The following is a 13,962-nucleotide window of genomic DNA, read 5'->3' as shown; positions in this document are numbered from 1 at the left end:
CATGATTTAGATGATATCACATCTTCAAGTGAAGCCTGGATAGAATTGAAAATCCTTTTTGGTGCCAAAGGCAATATTCTAAAATGATCTTGAAGATGGAATTATTTATTTAACTATGGGTGCTTTCATAACCCAACTAGTATATGTTGAATCTCCAACACCTAACAAAGATCTTATTGTTGCCATTTTATTCAATAGTTTACCTATTGAGTTTCATCAAATTGTGACCATCTTGAAGGAAAAAGATCCTTTGTCTTCTTTGGATGGTATTTGTAGGAAGAAGAGCAAAGAGAATCCCATGTAAGAAATCCTTACCCTCAATCCCTTCTTTTGTTGCTCCTGCTTGCGGATCCTCGGCTGCCACCAATTTTTGATACCATGTAAAGAGATAGAAAAGGGGATATCTTGAGCTCTTGCAAGTGTGTGCGCTTGCACACACGCACGCACACACAATCAAGAGAGCACGCAAAATGGAGACGACGGCACAAAGCATCTCCTTCTTCTTCACCACTCTAAATGGTGATAAGGTCTGCAAAAAACATAAGTGGGAAATACTACATAATAAGAACTATGTAAAATGATCAATGTGAAACTGCTACTAAGTGAGCTGGAAAGATAACTGGCCATCACTTTTGGTGGGTTGACCATGCTGATGAAGTCGGCTGTAGTATCACTAGTAATGATCTCCACTACCTCCTGCTAGTGATAAATGTAGGCAAGAAGTCACCGAGGCATACCATGTGTAAAGCTTATCACTATACACATGCAAACACATGGGCAAGAAGTCACCCCGGCAAACCATGTGTAGAGTTTGTCACTATACACATGCAAACACATGGAGAAGAATAGCCTCTCAATGCATAGCAAACAAGCAAGAATTCTCACACAAAGGTTAGTGAGTAGGAGACTAGTTATAGAGGAAGAAGAAGATGGACACCATGGCCAAGCTCTCTCAAGCTTTCATTACCCAAAAAGTGTACACATATTGTAGCAATTTCTTTTTATACTTAGGGTTGCTAAAGTGTTCAAGCGCTAAAAACCTAATAGCATCTCTAATCGTGCATTAATCACTTAGGCAACTAGTTTGCAGTGATTATACAACTTGGAACCCATTCAGAGCATAGTATGTCATTTATACATCATCTTCACGACACTGATTCTTGCTTGTACTATTGTTATCCACGTTTGGCTCCATGTATAATATCACCACCACTTGTTTGGACATTATTGCAATCTAAACGTCCAAACATCTTTGGATAGAAACTTTCTACAACAAGATCAAATATTATCGTTTGTAGTGGCTAATTTATCTATTTTGTCAAATTCATTGAGAGGAGAACCTAGAAAGGCTTATATGATCAACACACTTTAAACAATGATACCATTATGAAAGGTTCTCTCAAAAATATTTACTCGCTTGCATTAAGACCTTTAGAGCTGAGAGCAAACACGTGCCCTGATTTTTCATAGACTGGAAGTTAGAGAAAATCCATAGCCGAATTCTCTCTTCTAGTGCCCTCTTGCAATCACTTTCTTCCTTCCACACATACACACACCTATGTGTGCCTCTTGCTACTCAGACCACACCCACTTTTCTCAACGCACACATACACATCTCTCAACACAATCCATCCCTCTTAGTTCACATCCCCCCCAAACATGATGTTTATGGTGTGGTGTAATTGGTTGGAGCAAAGACTTCCTCTCTTTCTACCAACCATTGGAGCTCTTTGGCACATGCCTATACTTGTCGTGGCATATGTATTGACATCATTATATTTCTAAGGAGTGTCTTCTTCTCTAGTATGATGTAGGCAATAAATCTACCCGGGGGTCCGTTATCATTGGCATGAAGATCTTTGTATCATGCTCCAAGGATCTTGTATAAAAAGCCTCCTCAAAATGGACATAAAAGTGTGTGGGTAGAAATATTACTTGCATGAAGTAACCGGAGAGAACCACTTCAACGGTACCATGAATAAGTCCCAACATAAGCAATTGTTTTCCTCTACCTCTTCACTTATCTCCACTAGGAGAGCTCTTTCACATTGTGAATTGCCTCCAATTCCTAGCTATTATGATGATCATCATATTGAGATTTTAGAGTGTCTTTTGAGTGTATATCATGTTGTCATGCTACAATTGCACAACTATTTTAGTGTCATTGCTAGGGAAGAGTTGCATGTGCTAATGAAGCTCTTGGAGAAGGTGATGAGTATAGCACTAATTTTCTAACTAATTATGTGTATAGATTACTATTCAAGGGATGATTGAGTGAATTTGAGTGACATTGGTTGATTTTTCTCTCGTTGCGTTTGAGAAATGCTCTCAATTTCTATAATTTTTGCTTGATTTGCACTAAGTTGATTCTTACATACACAAAATATACATTAGTTTTAACCACTTACAAGTAATGTTGCACTAAATTCTCTCTAACTTTCACTAACATTGGCTAATTTTTAGTGCATCACACATACATATTTGTATATGTAGATGCATAGATTACTTGATTGGCTTGTGTTTTGGTGCACCAGTGTGATGATCCGCAAGGGAGGGGACACCTCCACCCAAAGTTACTTCATTATTTGTGAAGCTAGTTGGTTAATGTATGTCTGTGGTAAGTGAGCTACTCTCATACACAAATTGAGCCTAGCACTCACTGCTGCATAGATTGGTCCTAAGATTTTCTTTGTTTCCAAATAGTGTTGTTATGCTATCAGATATTTGGTAAAAATAGATACACTTAGTACGCATTGACCTTTCTACTCTATGATTACGTTATTGAATATTCTCTAAAGAATTTGGCACAAAATTAATGTTAAGTCATGCTTAAATCAATTGTTTGAACACTCATTTAATTTTTGACCGTGCTTAATTTTGTTAATTTTAGGTGTATGCATGCCTAATTATAGAAGTGTGTGCAACTATAATTGCAACTAGTGTGTCCCCGCCTATTCGTTTTTGTTTTGCTTAGCTTGATGCCTATTTCCTAAATGGCCCCTAATAGCGCTCTTCCTCATGCTCTAGCCATTCTTTGAGCTTCTACTACAACAACAAGCATTGTGCTACTCCATTTTCTCCAACCACCTCAACGACCCATTGATGTCAAAGCCTTGCCTGTATCGCCCTTGTAGTGCCCACAACCACCGTCGATTGCTTCAATTGTGACTTCATTAGCACCTACCTTACTGCTCTTACGCTCCCACCTCCAAGACTGGCCAATCTCAGTAGTGCTCCCCGAGCTAAGTAATGTCCGCCTAGCATATGCCTATCTGCCTTGCAAAAGAAGATAATAATAATAGTAGCAATAAAAGAAAAAATCCTTGATTGGAAAGATTCTTCCTAGTTTTAATTTCTTAAAAAATATGTGTGTTTTTGCTTTGCATGTGAGGATTTGCTATTTTCTCTGAACCAAGCTCAAGTCTCGTTAGCTAGTGAAAAAATACATTAAGGGTCATCATTTTCATAAATATTGAGTGGACTCAAGTGGTACGGAGCCCCTACTTAAACCAATACTTAGATATTCCCATCAACATATCCATCTATCATCAAGACAATGTTTTGTTTTTGATACACAAAGTGATATTGTAAAAGAGTGTTTGACCACCAAAATTGTATGTTCCACTCGCTAGCTCGACAACCCCTCAATCCCCGCTTTTGAGATTTGAAATATTTCTACGAAGTAAAAGCATCTCCTACCCTTTAGCTCTATATCTTGCACACATTGATAGTGATACAAAGCTAATACTCTTTGGCTCTATGAGTCTACCTGCTAGATTTGGTGATAAATGTGTAAAGAATATGAGAAATTGGGGAGCAACAAAATTGCTACATGCGATGATACACAAACACAAAGCAATTATGCATAGAGAGCACATGTAGAGCTCAAAAGAAGAAAATATGGTCTTAGAGTGAGAGGCATAAATCTTTTAGGGGGGGCATTAAAGGCCTCAAAGTACTTAAACTAGTTCTTAGACTTCACTAACTTACCGATAACAACTTGCCTCGAGGCTTAAATTCGTGAGAGTGAACTCAATACATAGGTTTCAGGGAAAGGCTTACCTAGGTGGAGACTATTATAGTTTTAAGATTTATTTACAGTGGAATAACTCAAAGATTGGATGAACTATTAAAGTGAAATTGAGGTTAGATTGGATAGCACCACTTTTGAGATTGCATCACACACGTGCCATAACATGCATATAGAGATTGAGAGAGAGAAAATCTACTCAAGATAAAGGATCGGGATCATATGGAGCTGGTCCCCTCCCCAAATAAAAACAACATTTTTTGCACTACAACTATCATTCCATACTATAAAGAGATAGTTAGCTCTCCAAATAATGTACTTAAGAAGGACTACCCCTCAAACTCAAAGCCTGAACCACTCTTCCAAGCCAACAGACCTACGGAGTTGGAGGACAATAGAGATAAAATGAGAATTATTTGTACAAGAAATAAATATTCACTTTGATATTTCATTGTGCCATAGCTAACATAATACATAGTACAGAGATATTGTGAGAGAAGCTTATGGTAGCACAATCAATGGCGGATTTCCGACCATTAATTAAGTGAGGGAACTTGACTTTTTTTGCTATGTTTTCCCTCTCAAGCATGAGATTATATCCTCCTCTTCTCTCTTCATAAGCATGCACACTAATCACATAGTTTAGCATGCATTTCACTATTAATCTCCTTCGTTGATGCACACATATATGCTTAATTACATGCCATCACTAAGATATATTTATGGGGGTTCCAAGAGGGATTAAATAGGCACTCATGGTTGCTCTCACACACTCTAGCTGTCTCTCACTCTAAGCATGCTTTAGTCCAAAAATAGCATGCATGTGAGGGTAGTGACATGTGTCACTTGCCTGCCAACACTCACATGCATACTTTGACTTGTTTGCATATAAGTTTATTTTCCCTGGTTTAGGAAAGGTAGACAGGAGTTTGAATGGCCCATACCTTGAAAGGTGTGGACCTTAAGCCCATACTTGCTCATAACCACTCATACATTTCCATAGACCCATTACACAAATACTTTCACTTAAATTAGTGAATTAGACTTTATTCTTAAGCCAAGAGCAAGTCTAACACATGTCATGCCCTCTCCACATGCCCATGCATGCATAGCTGCCTCATGAGTCAATTATAAGATCCCTTTCACATGCTACTTACTTAGAAGCATTCTCGAGGCTAAACTTTGCACAATTATATGAGCACATGCATCAAAGTGCACAATACTAGTTTCCTTTCTATTCTTTAGCATGGATTTTGCAGACATTTGGAAGCATGTAAAACGCTATTTTATAAGTCCTTTCATTTCAATGGAGCCTTAGGAATCTTCCCTAGCACTTTTATAGCTTATCTCCTCCTTTTGGAACACTAAACCTCGTTCCCTAGAAAATTGCTACATGCTAAAGTCCACATTTAAGCTCATTTAATAGAGTAACTACCCCTCTTTTTCCTAAATGGCCAATTTAAGCTTTAAGGGAGGCCTTTTTTATCGGCCAAAAAGTTTTCTTTTTTTACATTACCTCTCCATTTAAATCATAGTTCTCCTCAACTATATGGTCTATTAAGCTAAGCCCAACCGCTATACCCTTAATGACTTTTCCCTTTGCGTCATAGTCCCCAACTATGACCTTGGGAGTTTGAGTTGGTCTCTTTTTACAATAACCTTGGGTGGAGGATCCCTTTAGCTCGTTAAACATACTCTACAATAAATGATTAGTCTATTGAGTTATTGGGAGACTCTATTGCCGCAAGAATGTTTAATATGCTATGCATACCATTCTTAAGACAAAATGAAATAGATAGGTTAGAGAACCAAAAGTTTCATTTCTTTACATTGATGTACACTATCTTTGTAATCCATATAAACAAATATTATACTCACTTACAAAGTTCCTAGTGTCCTTTAGTCGAGTTCCTTGCATTCACTTAGCATCTTCAAAAGGATGATTTTTAAGTTTAACCAAACACTTGCATAATACTTTTTCGTTATGTAGAAGTTTGTCTTCATGGAAAAGTATACTTTTTTGTTGGAGTATTTCCTCTTGTTGTTCCAATTTAAGTGGTTCCTTTTTTGCATATTCTTTTGGTGGTTCTCTATAATCCTTGAGCGAGCTGACATGCAATGCATTGTGAATGAGCCAGTATGAGGGTAACTTAAATTGGTAAGTTGTGACATTTAATGGCCTAGTAACTTGTGTGTAGCAAAAAATAGCATAAACATAGTGAGCATTTCATTAGAATAGATTCCTAATGAGCATAGCAAGAGTGCTTGGATGGAGAGAGCAACAAAAAGCATAACACCTAGTTAGATAGGCATGAACAGTACTGCAAAAGAGAGAGAGATTAAGCTGTTGACAACAATTGAGGACCGGATTTACATGGAGCCGGTCCCCCTCCAAAAGGCTTTGTATTATAGGTTTCCCCCATCAAGGGAGACATTTTATAATACACTTCTTTGTGTTCCTTCAATAACTAGCTAGTGCAATGAAGATGGAAGCTTCAAGCACTAAGCAAACACTTATAAAACACAACATCAATTCCCTCACGGTCTCAGACCCAAGACCTCACACACCTTCGAAGATGGTGAGAGCTAGCGGGGTATGAGAGTAGATTGAGAGGAAGGAGTAGTCTTACGAGAAAGAAGTATATATCCTCACCTAATCACTCATAATAGCTTAGCATAGCTTAGTAATTAGCATGGTAGAGGAGATGAGCATGCATTGAAGCTTTGCTCTTGGTTGGATTTGCATCACAAAGCTAAGATTTGTTGGTGTAGGCCCCGGGGGATTCACTATTAGTAATGGGGGGATGTCACCTGCGTGCATCAAAATTAGAGAAACCCCCCTATGTACGGTATCTTACTTGCTAACCTACCCCCCTACATACGGACAAGATACGGACGTTCTCACAGTGAGTCATCCCCCCTCATACGGATTTCGTACGGAATGTAATGACCCACTATTTTATGTATACCAGTAACATAACAATTTTAGAAGCACATGCTTTTGCAAAAATACATGTTGAACTGCAAATGAACAAAAGTGCACATTGTAGTGTGTTTTCATTTGCAATAGATGTCAAGAGAACAAACCATGAAAAGCAACTAATGTGTACATTGTAGTGTGTTTTCATTTGCAATAGATGTTAAAAGAAAAAACCATGAAAAGCAACAAATATAATGAATACTAAATTAAAATAAACCAATCATTTCAATGTAATTTGTCAAAAAACAAATAGCATTTACCTTGTAAACTGATACAAATCTCAATTTCAAAACATATGATACTAGCTACCTACTTAGTAGGCTTCCCACATGGGATTTAAAGCACACATATAAAATGGATTGTTCTCTAAATAACAAGTAATGCATACTCTTAAACAACTATGAAAAAAATCACTCATCAAATCAAAACATATTACAAAACAACCCATTAAAAGATTACTCTTTTTGAACAAAAACAGTTATATGTGATATGAGTACACGTCTATGCTTAAACAAAATGTAACTTTTAAAAAAGCACCATCTGTATTTAATTTTGAGTTTGTACATAAAATATAAATCTTAAAAATTTCGCCAGAGTCTCCTTCGTACGGAGACCTCTTTCTCAAAAAAATCAGTATACCCTTTTCTTAGGCTCCCACATGGGATTTTCATCACATAATTTCTTTTTTCAAAAAAACTATCCACCTCATCTTAGGCTCCCACGTGGGATTTAAGGATTATCTTACGCTTTAAAATCAAGCACATTTTCAATAGAAAGTAATCTAACTTCAAAGTAGTGTATGACTTGCATATCATAGTACATAGGAAACCTCCAATCACATAGTCTAATCACACGATTACCAAAAGGCCATGTCCACATCAATAGGTGATCATGTACAAAACAAACACAAAATGAAAACATAAAAGTAGCCTACCAAATCAACTTAAGAACCCTCAAAACCAAACTACATTCCAAGTGCTAGTATGGCATACTTCTCATGCTACACAATCAGCAAAATGGCATGTCCATGTCATATGGTTGCCGTGTACATAAAATACATAAATCAAAACATCAAAATGAAATGTCTGAAGAGAGTTTCCTAAACCAAATGTGCACCTCTCAATCAACATTTCACTGGTCCATATGCCATGTCGAACAAACATCTTTCATAGAACACATCGTCATTTTATGCAAGTACTCCTATCTAGGTACTAAGTACATCGTCTTTTTATGCAAGTACTCCTATCTAGGTACTGAGCACATCGTCTTTTTATGCAAGTACTCCTATCTAGGTACTGCTTCTCTGGTAATTCACTAATCACCTTGCAGAGAGTTGACCTTAGAGATTGAAGAAATGCCTTCTTCTTACCCTCTACCATAATGACTATAATGATATCCTATTAAAGAAAAGAAGCATTCAAGTCAACCTACATATATATAGATATTTTCGATTTTATTTCAAACTATTACATCAAGGCTCCTGCATTACCCTACTGTGACACAATGATATACCATATTTCACTTTGAAAGCTAGAAGAACTGAAGGTGAAAATCGATAGCTCAAGATGACACACCCGATCAAGCCATATGACCATGTGAAAAATTGAGACTATATTTGTAATTTTATACAAAATAAAGACATTGTGTATATTGACACATAGACGTGTCTTGGCAAGAAACTATAGCTCAAGATAACACACCCGATCAATCCATATGACCATGTGGGAAATTGAGACTATAGCATTTGTAACTACATGTAAAAGAAACTAGCAATCTAAAAATCTTTAACGCTTTTTATCGTAAAAAGAGGCACAACTACACATTTGGTAAGAATGGATAGCTCAAGAGACCCAGTCAAGCCATATCGATAGCGAGGAAATCCATACACCGAGCAAAAAAAACCGAACATGTCATTTTTTTGAGCGAAAGTAAAGAGAATTGTAACACAAATTGCTCTTTTTATTAAGCCCTGCCATAATGTCAAATATAGGCAATCCAACAAAATGGTAATGAATCCATAAAGGATTGAAATTTCTAGCACATGAAGGTGATCGCTGCTACAATATAAAATCGTATTTGATTAAGTAACATAAGCTATCGAAACTCCAAGCAACCCTCATGCAATGACAATTGCACGGGCAGAAAACTGTTCGTTATTGGGGTTGCAATCAAAAAATGAGCAGAATGCGCAGGTCTCCATTGGCGTCGACCAGGAGCCACCTTCTTAGCAGTCGCAACTCTTGCAGCATTAGTTAATTTCAGAGTCTAGAGCAACAAAGGCACATCCATGCATGCTCTATACACCGGGCATCTTGCTCCAAGAAGACAAATTGTAGGAGCTTCAAAGAAGCCTAGCGTAGTACTGGGACTTGGCCCTAATCAGTATCGCGTCGACGCGGGAGGGATAAGGGTGAGAAACATGCCATCTATTGAGCCCTGTTGTATGTGCCGGTCCACCTCTCTTCTGCCTATATTCGAGTCCCACGAGCCTATATAGACACCAATCATATTGCACCTTTATGTGCAGCTTGCAGCTGTACACCACTACTGTACACCATGGATTCCTCTCGCAAAGTCTCCATGTGCGCAATGCATTCAAACGCCACCGCACCGGTGCGACATACCCTTGGACAAAGTACGGACAGAGATCAACATAGCTGCCTCGTTTTGTGCTTGAAACACCACTGCGCCGGCGCGGCATACCTTCCGAAAGAGTACAGGGGTTCAAAGCTACCTCCTTTTGTGCTTCAAACTCACCGCGCAGGCACGGCATGACTTCGGATTGAGTACGGACAGATCAGATTAGTGCAAAGGAGTCCGGTTCAAAGCTGCCTCGTTTTGTGCATCAGCAAAAATGCCCTTTGAATGTATGCACCCGTTCTTGGCCCTTCAACCTCCCGTGTCGGCACCGAAGGGCAAGCAACAGAGTTCAAAGTGCTCTGAGATCATGTCTCGTCAAGAAATTGTTTAAAAACCCGTAAATCTGTTTACTAGTTCTTGGGCCTTCAACATACCACGTCGGCGCGGAATGTATTACAGGAGATTCATCGGAGATTTTAAATGTTATCAATGAAGAAATCGACCCACTATGTAGCTACGATTAATAATCGGAGTCATGCAATATAAAAGATACTAAATGAAGCAAAAACTAACACTCCATGGAGAAAAGGACACAAATTCTGACCTAGAGCTAGCCTAGAGCCTTTCGCATAGACGCGGGACAAATTTAGCATGCTTTTTTTCTATTCTGTGGGCATCTGGGGTTGTCATCTTCTCTCTCTCTCTCTCTCTCTCTCTCTCTCTCTCTCTCTCTCTCTCTCTCTCTAGGGTATACCTCACTTAGTTGTACTCATAGGAAAGATGGGCCGACAGTTTTCAGTGGGAATGTAATTAAGAGTGATGAAGACTAGTTCCTCCTTTACTTTGCGCCCATGGACTCTGATGCTTGAGTTGCCGATTGACTGTCTGTTGCACATGATCTAGCACTGCCAAGCTCAAATTCTAGCTGCAAGCTTGCTCGAACATACACTTTTCCCTTCAGAATGCAGTTTTGGAACCATGATCTTCGAGAGTCCTGTTCGATGTAACGCTAATGTAACTCTAGCAGTGTCTTTCCTGATTGCAGGCTGGGCTACAACTCCACCCATTTTTGATGATGTCTGGGAGGGGCATCTCTCTCTCTCTCTCTCTCTCTCTCTCTCTCTCTCTCTCTCTCTCTCTCTCTCTCTCTCTCTCTCTCTCTCTCTACCCTGTTTCACCTAGATTTCGCTCGGTTTTTGTGTTCGCTCGATAAAGTTTGCTCGGTGCTTAGTAAGACTCTGGATAGCTAGAAGAACTGAAGGTAAAATTTGATAGCTCAAGATGGCACACCCGGTCAAGCCATATGACCATGTGACAAATTGAGACTATAGAATTTGTAACTACAAGGAAAAAAAACTAACAGTCTTAAAAACTTTAACGCTTTTTATCGTAAAAAGAGGCACAACTACACATTTGGTAAGAATGGATAGCTCAAGAGACCCAGTCAAGCCATATGCATAGGTAGAAGAACTGAAGGTAAAAATCGATAGCTCAAGATGGCACACCCGGTCAAGCCATATGACCATGTGACAAATTGAGACTATAGAAGTTGTAGCTACATGGAAAAAAAACTAACAGTCTTAAAAACTTTAACGCTTTTTATCGTAAAAAGAGGCACAACTACACATTTGGTAAGAATGGATAGCTCAAGAGACCCGGTCAAGCCATATGCATAGGTAGAAGAACTGAAGGTGAAAATCGATAGCTCAAGATGGCACACCCGATCAAGCCATATAACCATGTGACAAATTGAGACTATAACTACATTGAAAAAAAACTAACATTCTTAAAAACTTTAACGCTTTTTATCGTAAAAAGAGGCAGAACTCTAAAACCTAAAAAACATCTGCAAATTACCTCATGACTTTGGACTATACCTAATTTTAAAGGACCTAACAACTTATGAAAAATGACCTACAAAATTTTTAATAAAAAAATGGACTATAGGACTGTTTTTGTATATGTACGGCTGTAACAACATGGGCACCATGCTTGTCCACAAATAAAAACTTGCTCACTTGCTACAATACTGTACACCATGCAAGGCAAGGGAAGGCCACCTTGACTGTAGTCCTACACCATGCAATGTGGGTGAAGGATGGGTAAGGAGCTGTGATCCCATGGCTGCAAGCATTTGCAACCATGTAGATCATCGGTCCTGCCTTTGCCAAGCTCATTTGCACGGGCTACCTTGACCGTTGGGACTTTGTGCATTGGCTACCGCATAGCTTTCCTCATCTAGCCATGAGAAGCTCCGGCATCTTAAATTGTCAAGAGGTGCTCCGTCGCTTGTTAGGTGTTTTCACTGTCGATCTTGATTGTATGTTGGCTTACAATATTGGATGCAACGATATTTTAGCAATAACTTCTATTATTTTCTTGTTGTCCTCTTTTACTCATTTTTTAATCTATTTTTACACGAGGTCGAGAGAGAGCTCAGAGGGGCACTCGGACTGCCCTAAGGTCGAGGCCGCCTGCTTCCGCCATTCTTCTATTTTTGCCATGAAATCAGGCCTGCCAGTTTTTTGTCCTCATTTTACTCAAAGCTGAAAAGAAGGCCAGAACTATTCTGAAAACGTCCTGCTTTTGATTCCTTTGCTTTACCATATAATTAACTTATAGCAATACAATTGTCTTACCCATTCCCTACAATCCATATAAAGCAATACTTCAATCATAGCAAGAAAAAAAAAGTTTCCTACGTCCCACTAATAATCAATACTTCAATCGTAATGAGTAAGAATGGTTGTGGAGTATCATGCTTCAAAAGGAGTGAATCCACGTCCGTAGCTTTGATGAGACTCAAGAAATTGTTGTAGTTCTTGGTTTGATTTCGCAGAAAAGCGAATGAGAAGCATCAAGGTTAAAACATGTTATAGCTCTAGCAACTATCATGGAGAAGAATGGACTAATATGGCACAACACAGGCAGGGTTTGAAGAAGCATTGATGATCTAGCTAAATGATGCATACCATCGTAAGCATGCCTTTTATCGACATGCACATACATATATGTACATACATACATACATGCATGCCATCTTCCCACATGACATGAGAGCATGCATTTCGTGGGGGACAGACTTTCGCACCTCGTTCGACACCTACGCAATCCTAATATCCATAAAGCCTTAAACATCCAAACACATCCATAGAAGGTGCATAAATCTTTTACCCAAAAGTCCAACAATGTAAAAGATCATATCAATTGCTAACCTGTCATTCCTTGTAAACCCCAATGCTTGCAGGCAAATGCAAACTATTATCACATCACATCCAAAATGTTGGTGTGTGAAAAAATTTTGCATGCACAAGTCCTTCCACATTACACCCACATACCAAACATCAAGCATGCACAACAGGATTGCAACAGATACCTGGATCAAGATCTCGGTGAAATTGGCAGGGGCAGCGGTAGGACCTGGTGTGCTAATTCCATTAGGGATAAGGACGGTGATGATGCTGACAACGCCGATGTTATAGGGGGCCTTGTAGAGCTCGTTCTAGACAACAGTGGACATGCCACCATCTGTGCGGGCAATATGAATAGAGCTGCCTTTTCACAGTGATGTTGACAAAGCCATCCTGGCTCAATGGTGCAAGATGCTCAATGTAGTGCCCTTGGTGATGGCCTTGAACTTGGCAATGTTGAAGTAGTCGAGCAGAACATGGAAGCTTACAACATCATACAGAGTGTTGGAGCCGGAGGAGTACTGATGGACAATGGGGTTAAGAACTGAGTCGGGCGGGACGAGGACAATGACGGTTCTCCCGGAGAAGATGGCAGCCATGACGTCCGCGACCTTTGTTTCCTTGCAGAGCCTGGGGTGAAAAGCAAGGATCTTCGTGACGTTGTTGTTGGCTATGGCGGCACAGAGCAGAGAGAGGAGCATGGCCAAAGCAAGGAGGGTGACCTTCTCTCTCTCTCACACACACACAAACACGTGCTGTCACAAACACAAACTAAGCGCTGTATGCAGCTCTCTCTCTCTCTCTCTCTCTCTCTCTCTCTCTCACACACACACACACACAGTGTACTCAACGCATTTGAAGAGTGGCCCCTGTCTCAGTAGCTGGAGCGGGAGAGCCAAAACGGAAGAGAGAGAGAGCACATACAACGTACTCAATGCATTGAAGAGTAGCCCCTGTCAGTAGCTGGAGCGGGAGAGCCAAAACGGAAGAGAGAGAGAGAGAGAGAGAGAGAGTCTACAGTGCTCGAAAAAAACTTTTTTCCAAAAACTTCGCAGACCTACATATGTGAAGCAACAGAGCTAAATTGACAAAATTTGAAGGTTTTTACACAAAATTGCGCTAGTATTTTCAAAATTTTGTAGGTTTTCTCACCTTCAGATATAAAATGTAGAGTTAAGTTT

General features: G+C 39.4%; 1 protein-coding gene across 1 annotated transcript in view; it reads right to left on the bottom strand.

Annotated features, from left to right (window-relative positions):
- Nucleotides 1-13,158, bottom strand: part of CNX3 (cofactor of nitrate reductase and xanthine dehydrogenase 3) — a 184,989-nt gene extending 171,831 nt beyond the window's left edge. Inside the window, exon 1 of the mRNA XM_086517498.1 lies at nucleotides 12,967-13,158. The gene's annotated coding sequence lies outside the window, so the exon portion shown is untranslated. The remainder of the gene's footprint in view (nucleotides 1-12,966) is intronic.
- Between the last annotated feature and the right edge of the window lie 804 nt (nucleotides 13,159-13,962).

Source organism: Adiantum capillus-veneris, chromosome 8 (assembly GCF_014529385.1).
Source record: "Adiantum capillus-veneris isolate H3 chromosome 8, ASM1452938v2, whole genome shotgun sequence".
Lineage (NCBI taxonomy): Eukaryota > Viridiplantae > Streptophyta > Polypodiopsida > Polypodiales > Pteridaceae > Adiantum > Adiantum capillus-veneris.
This window is presented reverse-complemented; position numbering and strand designations above follow the sequence as displayed.